Source organism: Ambystoma mexicanum, chromosome 1q (genome assembly GCF_040938575.1).
Source record: "Ambystoma mexicanum isolate Mex_15411 chromosome 1q, UKY_AmexF1_1, whole genome shotgun sequence".
Lineage (NCBI taxonomy): Eukaryota > Metazoa > Chordata > Amphibia > Caudata > Ambystomatidae > Ambystoma > Ambystoma mexicanum.
In genome coordinates this window covers 592,991,114-593,006,214 of record NC_090922.1, presented here as the reverse complement: position 1 = coordinate 593,006,214, position 15,101 = coordinate 592,991,114, and the positions used below count along the sequence as shown (strand labels likewise).

The window sequence follows — 15,101 nt, the reverse complement described above, 5'->3', positions numbered from 1 at the left end:
AAGCGATTTCCTGCCGTGACACGTAGTAGGAGCATACACATTAATGAGTCTCAACTTACAGTCATGCAAGTCAGCATCAACACACAAAAGGCGTCCAGGTTCAGCCTCCATGACAGAAATGACCTCAAAATCGTGTCCAGTCATAAGGATCCCCACTCCTGCAGCTCTTTCTACATTTGACCCCGACCAATAAGAGTTGCCAGCAGTCCATTGATCTTTCAAGTACTTGTAATTTCTCATAAAAGGGATCCCACATTCTTGTAAGAAGAGGACATCAGATTTGACCCCCTTTAGACCACCAAAAACAGCACGCTGTTTCTGCACTGAACACATACTGCGCACATTGACCGATGAAACTGTCAAAGCCATCAAGGATAACAATGTGGACCACAAAAAAAACTTATCCATCATTAATGGCATTTTTGAGGCGATCTTTCTTCCTTTCACTACCCCTCCGTCTTGGTTTCGGGAGGCTCACTAAAGGGTCTCCTTCAGAGCTCAAAACCGGCAAATCCTTCAGTTGCACTCCCACATCCAATGTACCACACTCTTCCTGTTGCACACCATCTCGCACCAAAAGGGCTTGCTCATGAGGATAAGAGGTAGCTTCATCTGTACTTTCATACAGCAGTAGAGGCGTTGAAAAAGGTGTCTCTGCAACCCCTTCATCAATATTCTGTGTCTCTCCTGATTTGAACACCTCACTCGACTCTGGAACATTATCTTCCTTATTGCTCCGGGCTGAGCCTGGCTCACACTCCTTTACCAACTCCAAAGACAAGTCTGAGATCCCCAGACCAGAGGGTGGCTCCACTTCAAATTCACTGCTAGAAGCAGCAGGTTTCCCCGAGGCTTCCGATATCAGCGATTCACTACCAGAAGTCAGGGTTTGTAGTGCCATAGCTTGTTTCTTATGTAAACCTTGTTCACCTACTTGGTCCAAAAGTTTACGCTTATTCCATGCTGGAAGCCTGCCAGCCCTTGTATCAGGCACAACTTCTATTTCATCATCGCTGACGTCTTGTACCAAAAGTTGCATTTCTTTCTCAGAGCTGTATTCCTCTGGAGCGTCCACCTCAATAGAGTCACAATGCTCTTCCTCTTCCACCCTTCCTTCTTCTTCCTGAGGCTGGGTTTTCTTTTTCATAATGTTCGCATATGATAACGGGCACGTATTGTACACATGACCCCTCTCACCGCACAGAAAACATGCTCTCTGAAGTTTGCAACGGTTAGTTTCATGGTCAGCGCCGCAGTTCTTACATTGCACCTTCTGGCATGCCACTGCTAGGTGGCCCATTTCCCCGCAGTTCCTGCAGAGCTTTGGCATTCCGTGATACATGACATCACCTCGGTTGTTGCCCAACATCACAATGCTCGGAAGATGACGCACTCCATGGACACCTTGCGGATCAGCTTGCAACTTAACCAGCCATTTTCTTGCTCCAGTCCATATGGTGTCGTCATCCAGCACTCTTCTGCATGCAGAGACCACAGTGCAATGTCTCTTCAGCCAGGTTTCAATGTCATGCTCTGAGATGGATTCGTTGTAGAATTGCACAGTCACCACCTTCACTTCACGGTCAGACAAGGGCTCCACAGTAAATCTGCGCATAGGGTCCATTCCCTTAGCTTCTTCATACTTCCTCCAGAAGTTCTGCAAACAGGCAGCATCCTTGAAACTCACATCAAAGTTTTCATTCTTTCCAGGCAGCTTTACCAAGCAATTCAGCTCTGCAGGGGTCACTCCTAGCGTCTTCTGGATAATGATCCGGCTGAAGTCCAGTCTCGTCATAAAAGACAGGTCCGAGGCTCCCATCAAACAAAAGCGAACAACATGATGTCTTCTGGTCCCAGGTCTCAGCAGAGAGGTCATGATGATAGAGGCTTCTCGAACCGGAAAGAAGGGGGCACTGCACAATGCAGGCCCCCTAGACTGCAGCAGCTCCTCCTCCTCGCCAGACAGCTCTTCTCCACGGAAATCTTCAGCGAAAGATTTATTCGGTTTGAAGAGAAACCAGAGTATGCGCTCTAGTGGCCCCGACTGCGGCCGCAAAAAATGCAACACCTCACTAGCTCAGGGTGACTTAGTGAAGCAGTGCACACGATGACGCTTTTTGAGATGAAGCGAATGGAGAATGCTATCGGGCTCCGAACCCGTGGCAGAATGACTTTATTTGCAAGCAATCCCATCCAAAGTCATGAAACCTGGCAGGGGATTGTGGGTATGCAAATTTCTCCAGACCGCAGGCCATGTGACATTGGCCAAAAGGCAGGCAGAGTCTGCCTTTGCCTGAGGACTCCCCTCGTTTACATAAGGTCTAGGGCTTCTGGGAGGCAGGCGTGAGATTTTCTTTTGGGCCCCAGAGATGGGGCTCCTCCCCCAGGATGTTGAAGAAGCAGCACGCTCTCTCCTTTCTCAGGACACAGGGGTAATTTTCCGCCCTCACCCTGTCTTGCACGGGTGCTGGGCCTCCTGGGCTGCCAGCGGGCAAAGGACGGCGTTTGTCAGGCGTTCGTCAGCCGATCGGGGCCCGGGCCCAAACCCCTGCCCACTGGGGCCATATCCTCCTGGATGCTAGCTTGGAGCCAGCCTCTGCTGGCTCACCAGCAGGTGGCGACAGCAGCAAGCATTAGCTAAAGGCTCCCCCCTCTGGCTACCACTGCAAGGCATCAGCCTGGCTGTGCTGCGAGGACCCCTGCAAAGGCTGACTGACAGCTGGGGGGTGCAAGCCAACAGCTGAAAAGCAGGCTTTGCGCTTTCATTTGCTCTGTTTCTTTTTTTTTTTAACCAGCATAGGTAACCCTGCACTTGGCAGGGCTTCAAAAAATTGAGTGAAACTCTTTAATGTTCCTCTCCACGGAAATCTTTAGTAAAAGGCGAAAGATTTATTCGGTTTGAAGAGAAACCAGAGTATGCGCTCTAGTGGCCCCGACTGCGGCCGCAAAAAATGCAACACCTCACTAGCTCAGGGTGACTTAGTGAAGCAGTGCACACGATGACGCTTTTTGAGATGAAGCGAATGGAGAATGCTATCGGGCTCCGAACCCGTGGCAGAATGACTTTATTTGCAAGCAATCCCATCCAAAGTCATGAAACCTGGCAGGGGATTGTGGGTATGCAAATTTCTCCAGACCGCAGGCCATGTGACATTGGCCAAAAGGCAGGCAGAGTCTGCCTTTGCCTGAGGACTCCCCTCGTTTACATAAGGTCTAGGGCTTCTGGGAGGCAGGCGTGAGATTTTCTTTTGGGCCCCAGAGATGGGGCTCCTCCCCCAGGATGTTGAAGAAGCAGCCCGCTCTCTCCTTTCTCAGGACACAGGGGTCATTTTCCGCCCTCACCCCGTCTTGCACGGGTGCTGGGCCTCCTGGGCTGCCAGCGGGCAAAGGACGGCGTTTGTCAGGCGTTCGTCAGCCGATCGGGGCCCGGGCCCAAACCCCTGCCCACTGGGGCCATATCCTCCTGGATGCTAGCTTGGAGCCAGCCTCTGCTGGCTCACCAGCAGGTGGCGACAGCAGCAAGCATTAGCTAAAGGCTCCCCCCTCTGGCTACCACTGCAAGGCATCAGCCTGGCTGTGCTGCGAGGACCCCTGCAAAGGCTGACTGACAGCTGGGGGGTGCAAGCCAACAGCTGAAAAGCAGGCTTTGCGCTTTCATTTGCTCTGTTTCTTTTTAACCAGCATAGGTAACCCTGCACTTGGCAGGGCTTCAAAAAATTGAGTGAAACTCTTTAATGTTCCTCTCCACGGAAATCTTTAGTAAAAGGCGAAAGATTTATTCGGTTTGAAGAGAAACCAGAGTATGCGCTCTAGTGGCCCCGACTGCGGCCGCAAAAAATGCAACACCTCACTAGCTCAGGGTGACTTAGTGAAGCAGTGCACACGATGACGCTTTTTGAGATGAAGCGAATGGAGAATGCTATCGGGCTCCGAACCCGTGGCAGAATGACTTTATTTGCAAGCAATCCCATCCAAAGTCATGAAACCTGGCAGGGGATTGTGGGTATGCAAATTTCTCCAGACCGCAGGCCATGTGACATTGGCCAAAAGGCAGGCAGAGTCTGCCTTTGCCTGAGGACTCCCCTCGTTTACATAAGGTCTAGGGCTTCTGGGAGGCAGGCGTGAGATTTTCTTTTGGGCCCCAGAGATGGGGCTCCTCCCCCAGGATGTTGAAAAAGCAGCCCGCTCTCTCCTTTCTCAGGACACAGGGGTCATTTTCCGCCCTCACCCTGTCTTGCACGGGTGCTGGGCCTCCTGGGCTGCCAGGTTCTTTTGCCCGCCAGGGCAAAGCCCGCCGGGCAAAGGACGGCGTTTGTCAGGCGATCGGGGCCCGGGCCCAAACCCCTGCCCACTGGGGCCATATCCTCCTGGATGCTAGCTTGGAGCCAGCCTCTGCTGGCTCACCAGCAGGTGGCGACAGCAGCAAGCATTAGCTAAAGGCTCCCCCCTCTGGCTACCACTGCAAGGCATCAGCCTGGCTGTGCTGCGAGGACCCCTGCAAAGGCTGACTGACAGCTGGGGGGTGCAAGCCAACAGCTGAAAAGCAGGCTTTGCGCTTTCATTTGCTCTGTTTCTTTTTTTTTTTTAACCAGCATAGGTAACCCTGCACTTGGCAGGGCTTCAAAAAATTGAGCGAAACTCTTTAATGTTCCTCTCCACGGAAATCTTTAGTAAAAGGCGAAAGATTTATTCGGTTTGAAGAGAAACCAGAGTATGCGCTCTAGTGGCCCCGACTGCGGCCGCAAAAAATGCAACACCTCACTAGCTCAGGGTGACTTAGTGAAGCAGTGCACACGATGACGCTTTTTGAGATGAAGCGAATGGAGAATGCTATCGGGCTCCGAACCCGTGGCAGAATGACTTTATTTGCAAGCAATCCCATCCAAAGTCATGAAACCTGGCAGGGGATTGTGGGTATGCAAATTTCTCCAGACCGCAGGCCATGTGACATTGGCCAAAAGGCAGGCAGAGTCTGCCTTTGCCTGAGGACTCCCCTCGTTTACATAAGGTCTAGGGCTTCTGGGAGGCAGGCGTGAGATTTTCTTTTGGGCCCCAGAGATGGGGCTCCTCCCCCAGGATGTTGAAAAAGCAGCCCGCTCTCTCCTTTCTCAGGACACAGGGGTCATTTTCCGCCCTCACCCTGTCTTGCACGGGTGCTGGGCCTCCTGGGCTGCCAGGTTCTTTTGCCCGCCAGGGCAAAGCCCGCCGGGCAAAGGACGGCGTTTGTCAGGCGTTTGTCAGCCGATCGGGGCCCGGGCCCAAACCCCTGCCCACTGGGGCCATATCCTCCTGGATGCTAGCTTGGAGCCAGCCTCTGCTGGCTCACCAGCAGGTGGCGACAGCAGCAAGCATTAGCTAAAGGCTCCCCCCTCTGGCTACCACTGCAAGGCATCAGCCTGGCTGTGCTGCGAGGACCCCTGCAAAGGCTGACTGACAGCTGGGGGGTGCAAGCCAACAGCTGAAAAGCAGGCTTTGCGCTTTCATTTGCTCTGTTTCTTTTTTTTTATAACCAGCATAGGTAACCCTGCACTTGGCAGGGCTTCAAAAAATTGAGTGAAACTCTTTAATGTTCCTCTCCACGGAAATCTTTAGTAAAAGGCGAAAGATTTATTCGGTTTGAAGAGAAACCAGAGTATGCGCTCTAGTGGCCCCGACTGCGGCCGCAAAAAATGCAACACCTCACTAGCTCAGGGTGACTTAGTGAAGCAGTGCACACGATGACGCTTTTTGAGATGAAGCGAATGGAGAATGCTATCGGGCTCCGAACCCGTGGCAGAATGACTTTATTTGCAAGCAATCCCATCCAAAGTCATGAAACCTGGCAGGGGATTGTGGGTATGCAAATTTCTCCAGACCGCAGGCCATGTGACATTGGCCAAAAGGCAGGCAGAGTCTGCTTTTGCTTGAGGACTCCCCTCGTTTACATAAGGTCTAGGGCTTCTGGGAGGCAGGCGTGAGATTTTCTTTTGGGCCCCAGAGATGGGGCTCCTCCCCCAGGATGTTGAAGAAGCAGCCCGCTCTCTCCTTTCTCAGGACACAGGGGTCATTTTCCGCCCTCACCCTGTCTTGCACGGGTGCTGGGCCTCCTGGGCTGCCAGCGGGCAAAGGACGGCGTTTGTCAGGCGTTCGTCAGCCGATCGGGGCCCGGGCCCAAACCCCTGCCCACTGGGGCCATATCCTCCTGGATGCTAGCTTGGAGCCAGCCTCTGCTGGCTCACCAGCAGGTGGCGACAGCAGCAAGCATTAGCTAAAGGCTCCCCCCTCTGGCTACCACTGCAAGGCATCAGCCTGGCTGTGCTGCAAGGACCCCTGCAAAGGCTGACTGACAGCTGGGGGGTGCAAGCCAACAGCTGAAAAGCAGGCTTTGCGCTTTCATTTGCTCTGTTTCTTTTTTTTTTTAACCAGCATAGGTAACCCTGCACTTGGCAGGGCTTCAAAAAATTGAGTGAAACTCTTTAATGTTCCTCTCCACGGAAATCTTTAGTAAAAGGCGAAAGATTTATTCGGTTTGAAGAGAAACCAGAGTATGCGCTCTAGTGGCCCCGACTGCGGCCGCAAAAAATGCAACACCTCACTAGCTCAGGGTGACTTAGTGAAGCAGTGCACACGATGACGCTTTTTGAGATGAAGCGAATGGAGAATGCTATCGGGCTCCGAACCCGTGGCAGAATGACTTTATTTGCAAGCAATCCCATCCAAAGTCATGAAACCTGGCAGGGGATTGTGGGTATGCAAATTTCTCCAGACCGCAGGCCATGTGACATTGGCCAAAAGGCAGGCAGAGTCTGCCTTTGCCTGAGGACTCCCCTCGTTTACATAAGGTCTAGGGCTTCTGGGAGGCAGGCGTGAGATTTTCTTTTGGGCCCCAGAGATGGGGCTCCTCCCCCAGGATGTTGAAAAAGCAGCCCGCTCTCTCCTTTCTCAGGACACAGGGGTCATTTTCCGCCCTCACCCTGTCTTGCACGGGTGCTGGGCCTCCTGGGCTGCCAGGTTCTTTTGCCCGCCAGGGCAAAGCCCGCCGGGCAAAGGACGGCGTTTGTCAGGCGTTTGTCAGGCGATCGGGGCCCGGGCCCAAACCCCTGCCCACTGGGGCCATATCCTCCTGGATGCTAGCTTGGAGCCAGCCTCTGCTGGCTCACCAGCAGGTGGCGACAGCAGCAAGCATTAGCTAAAGGCTCCCCCCTCTGGCTACCACTGCAAGGCATCAGCCTGGCTGTGCTGCGAGGACCCCTGCAAAGGCTGACTGACAGCTGGGGGGTGCAAGCCAACAGCTGAAAAGCAGGCTTTGCGCTTTCATTTGCTCTGTTTCTTTTTAACCAGCATAGGTAACCCTGCACTTGGCAGGGCTTCAAAACATTGAGTGAAACTCTTTAATGTTCCTCTCCACGGAAATCTTTAGTAAAAGGCGAAAGATTTATTCGGTTTGAAGAGAAACCAGAGTATGCGCTCTAGTGGCCCCGACTGCGGCCGCAAAAAATGCAACACCTCACTAGCTCAGGGTGACTTAGTGAAGCAGTGCACACGATGACGCTTTTTGAGATGAAGCGAATGGAGAATGCCATCGGGCTCCGAACCCGTGGCAGAATGACTTTATTTGCAAGCAATCCCATCCAAAGTCATGAAACCTGGCAGGGGATTGTGGGTATGCAAATTTCTCCAGACCGCAGGCCATGTAACATTGGCCAAAAGGCAGGCAGAGTCTGCTTTTGCTTGAGGACTCCCCTCGTTTACATAAGGTCTAGGGCTTCTGGGAGGCAGGCGTGAGATTTTCTTTTGGGCCCCAGAGATGGGGCTCCTCCCCCAGGATGTTGAAGAAGCAGCCCGCTCTCTCCTTTCTCAGGACACAGGGGTCATTTTCCGCCCTCACCCTGTCTTGCACGGGTGCTGGGCCTCCTGGGCTGCCAGCGGGCAAAGGACGGCGTTTGTCAGGCGTTCGTCAGCCGATCGGGGCCCGGGCCCAAACCCCTGCCCACTGGGGCCATATCCTCCTGGATGCTAGCTTGGAGCCAGCCTCTGCTGGCTCACCAGCAGGTGGCGACAGCAGCAAGCATTAGCTAAAGGCTCCCCCCTCTGGCTACCACTGCAAGGCATCAGCCTGGCTGTGCTGCAAGGACCCCTGCAAAGGCTGACTGACAGCTGGGGGGTGCAAGCCAACAGCTGAAAAGCAGGCTTTGCGCTTTCATTTGCTCTGTTTCTTTTTTTTTTTAACCAGCATAGGTAACCCTGCACTTGGCAGGGCTTCAAAAAATTGAGTGAAACTCTTTAATGTTCCTCTCCACGGAAATCTTTAGTAAAAGGCGAAAGATTTATTCGGTTTGAAGAGAAACCAGAGTATGCGCTCTAGTGGCCCCGACTGCGGCCGCAAAAAATGCAACACCTCACTAGCTCAGGGTGACTTAGTGAAGCAGTGCACACGATGACGCTTTTTGAGATGAAGCGAATGGAGAATGCTATCGGGCTCCGAACCCGTGGCAGAATGACTTTATTTGCAAGCAATCCCATCCAAAGTCATGAAACCTGGCAGGGGATTGTGGGTATGCAAATTTCTCCAGACCGCAGGCCATGTGACATTGGCCAAAAGGCAGGCAGAGTCTGCCTTTGCCTGAGGACTCCCCTCGTTTACATAAGGTCTAGGGCTTCTGGGAGGCAGGCGTGAGATTTTCTTTTGGGCCCCAGAGATGGGGCTCCTCCCCCAGGATGTTGAAAAAGCAGCCCGCTCTCTCCTTTCTCAGGACACAGGGGTCATTTTCCGCCCTCACCCTGTCTTGCACGGGTGCTGGGCCTCCTGGGCTGCCAGCGGGCAAAGGACGGCGTTTGTCAGGCGTTCGTCAGCCGATCGGGGCCCGGGCCCAAACCCCTGCCCACTGGGGCCATATCCTCCTGGATGCTAGCTTGGAGCCAGCCTCTGCTGGCTCACCAGCAGGTGGCGACAGCAGCAAGCATTAGCTAAAGGCTCCCCCCTCTGGCTACCACTGCAAAGCATCAGCCTGGCTGTGCTGCGAGGACCCCTGCAAAGGCTGACTGACAGCTGGGGGGTGCAAGCCAACAGCTGAAAAGCAGGCTTTGCGCTTTCATTTGCTCTGTTTCTTTTTTTTTTTAACCAGCATAGGTAACCCTGCACTTGGCAGGGCTTCAAAAAATTGAGTGAAACTCTTTAATGTTCCTCTCCACGGAAATCTTTAGTAAAAGGCGAAAGATTTATTCGGTTTGAAGAGAAACCAGAGTATGCGCTCTAGTGGCCCCGACTGCGGCCGCAAAAAATGCAACACCTCACTAGCTCAGGGTGACTTAGTGAAGCAGTGCACACGATGACGCTTTTTGAGATGAAGCGAATGGAGAATGCTATCGGGCTCCGAACCCGTGGCAGAATGACTTTATTTGCAAGCAATCCCATCCAAAGTCATGAAACCTGGCAGGGGATTGTGGGTATGCAAATTTCTCCAGACCGCAGGCCATGTGACATTGGCCAAAAGGCAGGCAGAGTCTGCCTTTGCCTGAGGACTCCCCTCGTTTACATAAGGTCTAGGGCTTCTGGGAGGCAGGCGTGAGATTTTCTTTTGGGCCCCAGAGATGGGGCTCCTCCCCCAGGATGTTGAAAAAGCAGCCCGCTCTCTCCTTTCTCAGGACACAGGGGTCATTTTCCGCCCTCACCCTGTCTTGCACGGGTGCTGGGCCTCCTGGGCTGCCAGGTTCTTTTGCCCGCCAGGGCAAAGCCCGCCGGGCAAAGGACGGCGTTTGTCAGGCGTTCGTCAGCCGATCGGGGCCCGGGCCCAAACCCCTGCCCACTGGGGCCATATCCTCCTGGATGCTAGCTTGGAGCCAGCCTCTGCTGGCTCACCAGCAGGTGGCGACAGCAGCAAGCATTAGCTAAAGGCTCCCCCCTCTGGCTACCACTGCAAAGCATCAGCCTGGCTGTGCTGCGAGGACCCCTGCAAAGGCTGACTGACAGCTGGGGGGTGCAAGCCAACAGCTGAAAAGCAGGCTTTGCGCTTTCATTTGCTCTGTTTCTTTTTTTTTTTAACCAGCATAGGTAACCCTGCACTTGGCAGGGCTTCAAAAAATTGAGTGAAACTCTTTAATGTTCCTCTCCACGGAAATCTTTAGTAAAAGGCGAAAGATTTATTCGGTTTGAAGAGAAACCAGAGTATGCGCTCTAGTGGCCCCGACTGCGGCCGCAAAAAATGCAACACCTCACTAGCTCAGGGTGACTTAGTGAAGCAGTGCACACGATGACGCTTTTTGAGATGAAGCGAATGGAGAATGCTATCGGGCTCCGAACCCGTGGCAGAATGACTTTATTTGCAAGCAATCCCATCCAAAGTCATGAAACCTGGCAGGGGATTGTGGGTATGCAAATTTCTCCAGACCGCAGGCCATGTGACATTGGCCAAAAGGCAGGCAGAGTCTGCCTTTGCCTGAGGACTCCCCTCGTTTACATAAGGTCTAGGGCTTCTGGGAGGCAGGCGTGAGATTTTCTTTTGGGCCCCAGAGATGGGGCTCCTCCCCCAGGATGTTGAAAAAGCAGCCCGCTCTCTCCTTTCTCAGGACACAGGGGTCATTTTCCGCCCTCACCCTGTCTTGCACGGGTGCTGGGCCTCCTGGGCTGCCAGGTTCTTTTGCCCGCCAGGGCAAAGCCCGCCGGGCAAAGGACGGCGTTTGTCAGGCGTTTGTCAGCCGATCGGGGCCCGGGCCCAAACCCCTGCCCACTGGGGCCATATCCTCCTGGATGCTAGCTTGGAGCCAGCCTCTGCTGGCTCACCAGCAGGTGGCGACAGCAGCAAGCATTAGCTAAAGGCTCCCCCCTCTGGCTACCACTGCAAGGCATCAGCCTGGCTGTGCTGCGAGGACCCCTGCAAAGGCTGACTGACAGCTGGGGGGTGCAAGCCAACAGCTGAAAAGCAGGCTTTGCGCTTTCATTTGCTCTGTTTCTTTTTTTTTATAACCAGCATAGGTAACCCTGCACTTGGCAGGGCTTCAAAAAATTGAGTGAAACTCTTTAATGTTCCTCTCCACGGAAATCTTTAGTAAAAGGCGAAAGATTTATTCGGTTTGAAGAGAAACCAGAGTATGCGCTCTAGTGGCCCCGACTGCGGCCGCAAAAAATGCAACACCTCACTAGCTCAGGGTGACTTAGTGAAGCAGTGCACACGATGACGCTTTTTGAGATGAAGCGAATGGAGAATGCTATCGGGCTCCGAACCCGTGGCAGAATGACTTTATTTGCAAGCAATCCCATCCAAAGTCATGAAACCTGGCAGGGGATTGTGGGTATGCAAATTTCTCCAGACCGCAGGCCATGTGACATTGGCCAAAAGGCAGGCAGAGTCTGCTTTTGCTTGAGGACTCCCCTCGTTTACATAAGGTCTAGGGCTTCTGGGAGGCAGGCGTGAGATTTTCTTTTGGGCCCCAGAGATGGGGCTCCTCCCCCAGGATGTTGAAGAAGCAGCCCGCTCTCTCCTTTCTCAGGACACAGGGGTCATTTTCCGCCCTCACCCTGTCTTGCACGGGTGCTGGGCCTCCTGGGCTGCCAGCGGGCAAAGGACGGCGTTTGTCAGGCGTTCGTCAGCCGATCGGGGCCCGGGCCCAAACCCCTGCCCACTGGGGCCATATCCTCCTGGATGCTAGCTTGGAGCCAGCCTCTGCTGGCTCACCAGCAGGTGGCGACAGCAGCAAGCATTAGCTAAAGGCTCCCCCCTCTGGCTACCACTGCAAGGCATCAGCCTGGCTGTGCTGCAAGGACCCCTGCAAAGGCTGACTGACAGCTGGGGGGTGCAAGCCAACAGCTGAAAAGCAGGCTTTGCGCTTTCATTTGCTCTGTTTCTTTTTTTTTTTAACTAGCATAGGTAACCCTGCACTTGGCAGGGCTTCAAAAAATTGAGTGAAACTCTTTAATGTTCCTCTCCACGGAAATCTTTAGTAAAAGGCGAAAGATTTATTCGGTTTGAAGAGAAACAAGAGTATGCGCTCTAGTGGCCCCGACTGCGGCCGCAAAAAATGCAACACCTCACTAGCTCAGGGTGACTTAGTGAAGCAGTGCACACGATGACGCTTTTTGAGATGAAGCGAATGGAGAATGCTATCGGGCTCCGAACCCGTGGCAGAATGACTTTATTTGCAAGCAATCCCATCCAAAGTCATGAAACCTGGCAGGGGATTGTGGGTATGCAAATTTCTCCAGACCGCAGGCCATGTGACATTGGCCAAAAGGCAGGCAGAGTCTGCCTTTGCCTGAGGACTCCCCTCGTTTACATAAGGTCTAGGGCTTCTGGGAGGCAGGCGTGAGATTTTCTTTTGGGCCCCAGAGATGGGGCTCCTCCCCCAGGATGTTGAAGAAGCAGCCCGCTCTCTCCTTTCTCAGGACACAGGGGTCATTTTCCGCCCTCACCCTGTCTTGCACGGGTGCTGGGCCTCCTGGGCTGCCAGCGGGCAAAGGACGGCGTTTGTCAGGCGTTCGTCAGCCGATCGGGGCCCGGGCCCAAACCCCTGCCCACTGGGGCCATATCCTCCTGGATGCTAGCTTGGAGCCAGCCTCTGCTGGCTCACCAGCAGGTGGCGACAGCAGCAAGCATTAGCTAAAGGCTCCCCCCTCTGGCTACCACTGCAAGGCATCAGCCTGGCTGTGCTGCGAGGACCCCTGCAAAGGCTGACTGACAGCTGGGGGGTGCAAGCCAACAGCTGAAAAGCAGGCTTTGCGCTTTCATTTGCTCTGTTTCTTTTTAACCAGCATAGGTAACCCTGCACTTGGCAGGGCTTCAAAAAATTGAGTGAAACTCTTTAATGTTCCTCTCCACGGAAATCTTTAGTAAAAGGCGAAAGATTTATTCGGTTTGAAGAGAAACCAGAGTATGCGCTCTAGTGGCCCCGACTGCGGCCGCAAAAAATGCAACACCTCACTAGCTCAGGGTGACTTAGTGAAGCAGTGCACACGATGACGCTTTTTGAGATGAAGCGAATGGAGAATGCTATCGGGCTCCGAACCCGTGGCAGAATGACTTTATTTGCAAGCAATCCCATCCAAAGTCATGAAACCTGGCAGGGGATTGTGGGTATGCAAATTTCTCCAGACCGCAGGCCATGTGACATTGGCCAAAAGGCAGGCAGAGTCTGCCTTTGCCTGAGGACTCCCCTCGTTTACATAAGGTCTAGGGCTTCTGGGAGGCAGGCGTGAGATTTTCTTTTGGGCCCCAGAGATGGGGCTCCTCCCCCAGGATGTTGAAAAAGCAGCCCGCTCTCTCCTTTCTCAGGACACAGGGGTCATTTTCCGCCCTCACCCTGTCTTGCACGGGTGCTGGGCCTCCTGGGCTGCCAGGTTCTTTTGCCCGCCAGGGCAAAGCCCGCCGGGCAAAGGACGGCGTTTGTCAGGCGTTTGTCAGGCGATCGGGGCCCGGGCCCAAACCCCTGCCCACTGGGGCCATATCCTCCTGGATGCTAGCTTGGAGCCAGCTTCTGCTGGCTCACCAGCAGGTGGCGACAGCAGCAAGCATTAGCTAAAGGCTCCCCCCTCTGGCTACCACTGCAAGGCATCAGCCTGGCTGTGCTGCGAGGACCCCTGCAAAGGCTGACTGACAGCTGGGGGGTGCAAGCCAACAGCTGAAAAGCAGGCTTTGCGCTTTCATTTGCTCTGTTTCTTTTTTTTTTTTAACCAGCATAGGTAACCCTGCACTTGGCAGGGCTTCAAAAAATTGAGTGAAACTCTTTAATGTTCCTCTCCACGGAAATCTTTAGTAAAAGGCGAAAGATTTATTCGGTTTGAAGAGAAACCAGAGTATGCGCTCTAGTGGCCCCGACTGCGGCCGCAAAAAATGCAACACCTCACTAGCTCAGGGTGACTTAGTGAAGCAGTGCACACGATGACGCTTTTTGAGATGAAGCGAATGGAGAATGCTATCGGGCTCCGAACCCGTGGCAGAATGACTTTATTTGCAAGCAATCCCATCCAAAGTCATGAAACCTGGCAGGGGATTGTGGGTATGCAAATTTCTCCAGACCGCAGGCCATGTGACATTGGCCAAAAGGCAGGCAGAGTCTGCCTTTGCCTGAGGACTCCCCTCGTTTACATAAGGTCTAGGGCTTCTGGGAGGCAGGCGTGAGATTTTCTTTTGGGCCCCAGAGATGGGGCTCCTCCCCCAGGATGTTGAAAAAGCAGCCCACTCTCTCCTTTCTCAGGACACAGGGGTCATTTTCCGCCCTCACCCTGTCTTGCACGGGTGCTGGGCCTCCTGGGCTGCCAGGTTCTTTTGCCCGCCAGGGCAAAGCCCGCCGGGCAAAGGACGGCGTTTGTCAGGCGTTCGTCAGCCGATCGGGGCCCGGGCCCAAACCCCTGCCCACTGGGGCCATATCCTCCTGGATGCTAGCTTGGAGCCAGCCTCTGCTGGCTCACCAGCAGGTGGCGACAGCAGCAAGCATTAGCTAAAGGCTCCCCCCTCTGGCTACCACTGCAAAGCATCAGCCTGGCTGTGCTGCGAGGACCCCTGCAAAGGCTGACTGACAGCTGGGGGGTGCAAGCCAACAGCTGAAAAGCAGGCTTTGCGCTTTCATTTGCTCTGTTTCTTTTTTTTTATAACCAGCATAGGTAACCCTGCACTTGGCAGGGCTTCAAAAAATTGAGTGAAACTCTTTAATGTTCCTCTCCACGGAAATCTTTAGTAAAAGGCGAAAGATTTATTCGGTTTGAAGAGAAACCAGAGTATGCGCTCTAGTGGCCCCGACTGCGGCCGCAAAAAATGCAACACCTCACTAGCTCAGGGTGACTTAGTGAAGCAGTGCACACGATGACGCTTTTTGAGATGAAGCGAATGGAGAATGCTATCGGGCTCCGAACCCGTGGCAGAATGACTTTATTTGCAAGCAATCCCATCCAAAGTCATGAAACCTGGCAGGGGATTGTGGGTATGCAAATTTCTCCAGACCGCAGGCCATGTGACATTGGCCAAAAGGCAGGCAGAGTCTGCTTTTGCTTGAGGACTCCCCTCGTTTACATAAGGTCTAGGGCTTCTGGGAGGCAGGCGTGAGATTTTCTTTTGGGCCCCAGAGATGGGGCTCCTCCCCCAGGATGTTGAAGAAGCAGCCCGCTCTCTCCTTTCTCAGGACACAGGGGTCAT

At 53.7% G+C, this 15,101-nt stretch overlaps 14 non-coding genes across 14 annotated transcripts; all 14 read right to left on the bottom strand.

Annotated features, from left to right (window-relative positions):
* Positions 1 to 2,802: 2,802 nt before the first annotated feature.
* Positions 2,803 to 2,918, bottom strand: LOC138564464 (U5 spliceosomal RNA). The gene has a single exon (XR_011300412.1). It is a non-coding gene; the product is annotated as a U5 spliceosomal RNA (small nuclear RNA).
* Positions 2,919 to 3,688: 770 nt separating this feature from the next.
* Positions 3,689 to 3,804, bottom strand: LOC138564463 (U5 spliceosomal RNA). Its single transcript, XR_011300411.1, has one exon. It is a non-coding gene; the product is annotated as a U5 spliceosomal RNA (small nuclear RNA).
* A 795-nt stretch (positions 3,805 to 4,599) lies between these two features.
* On the bottom strand, positions 4,600 to 4,715 carry LOC138564941 (U5 spliceosomal RNA). Its single transcript, XR_011300866.1, has one exon. It is a non-coding gene; the product is annotated as a U5 spliceosomal RNA (small nuclear RNA).
* An 805-nt stretch (positions 4,716 to 5,520) lies between these two features.
* LOC138564462 (U5 spliceosomal RNA) lies at positions 5,521 to 5,636 on the bottom strand. The gene has a single exon (XR_011300410.1). It is a non-coding gene; the product is annotated as a U5 spliceosomal RNA (small nuclear RNA).
* Positions 5,637 to 6,412: 776 nt separating this feature from the next.
* Positions 6,413 to 6,528, bottom strand: LOC138564461 (U5 spliceosomal RNA). The gene has a single exon (XR_011300409.1). It is a non-coding gene; the product is annotated as a U5 spliceosomal RNA (small nuclear RNA).
* Positions 6,529 to 7,327: 799 nt separating this feature from the next.
* On the bottom strand, positions 7,328 to 7,443 carry LOC138565112 (U5 spliceosomal RNA). Its single transcript, XR_011301028.1, has one exon. It is a non-coding gene; the product is annotated as a U5 spliceosomal RNA (small nuclear RNA).
* Positions 7,444 to 8,219: 776 nt separating this feature from the next.
* Positions 8,220 to 8,335, bottom strand: LOC138564460 (U5 spliceosomal RNA). Its single transcript, XR_011300408.1, has one exon. It is a non-coding gene; the product is annotated as a U5 spliceosomal RNA (small nuclear RNA).
* Positions 8,336 to 9,111: 776 nt separating this feature from the next.
* LOC138564458 (U5 spliceosomal RNA) lies at positions 9,112 to 9,227 on the bottom strand. Its single transcript, XR_011300406.1, has one exon. It is a non-coding gene; the product is annotated as a U5 spliceosomal RNA (small nuclear RNA).
* An 805-nt stretch (positions 9,228 to 10,032) lies between these two features.
* LOC138564457 (U5 spliceosomal RNA) lies at positions 10,033 to 10,148 on the bottom strand. The gene has a single exon (XR_011300405.1). It is a non-coding gene; the product is annotated as a U5 spliceosomal RNA (small nuclear RNA).
* An 805-nt stretch (positions 10,149 to 10,953) lies between these two features.
* On the bottom strand, positions 10,954 to 11,069 carry LOC138564456 (U5 spliceosomal RNA). The gene has a single exon (XR_011300404.1). It is a non-coding gene; the product is annotated as a U5 spliceosomal RNA (small nuclear RNA).
* Positions 11,070 to 11,845: 776 nt separating this feature from the next.
* On the bottom strand, positions 11,846 to 11,961 carry LOC138564983 (U5 spliceosomal RNA). Its single transcript, XR_011300905.1, has one exon. It is a non-coding gene; the product is annotated as a U5 spliceosomal RNA (small nuclear RNA).
* Positions 11,962 to 12,731: 770 nt separating this feature from the next.
* LOC138564453 (U5 spliceosomal RNA) lies at positions 12,732 to 12,847 on the bottom strand. The gene has a single exon (XR_011300403.1). It is a non-coding gene; the product is annotated as a U5 spliceosomal RNA (small nuclear RNA).
* Positions 12,848 to 13,653: 806 nt separating this feature from the next.
* LOC138564452 (U5 spliceosomal RNA) lies at positions 13,654 to 13,769 on the bottom strand. The gene has a single exon (XR_011300402.1). It is a non-coding gene; the product is annotated as a U5 spliceosomal RNA (small nuclear RNA).
* Positions 13,770 to 14,574: 805 nt separating this feature from the next.
* Positions 14,575 to 14,690, bottom strand: LOC138564451 (U5 spliceosomal RNA). Its single transcript, XR_011300401.1, has one exon. It is a non-coding gene; the product is annotated as a U5 spliceosomal RNA (small nuclear RNA).
* Positions 14,691 to 15,101: the final 411 nt, after the last annotated feature.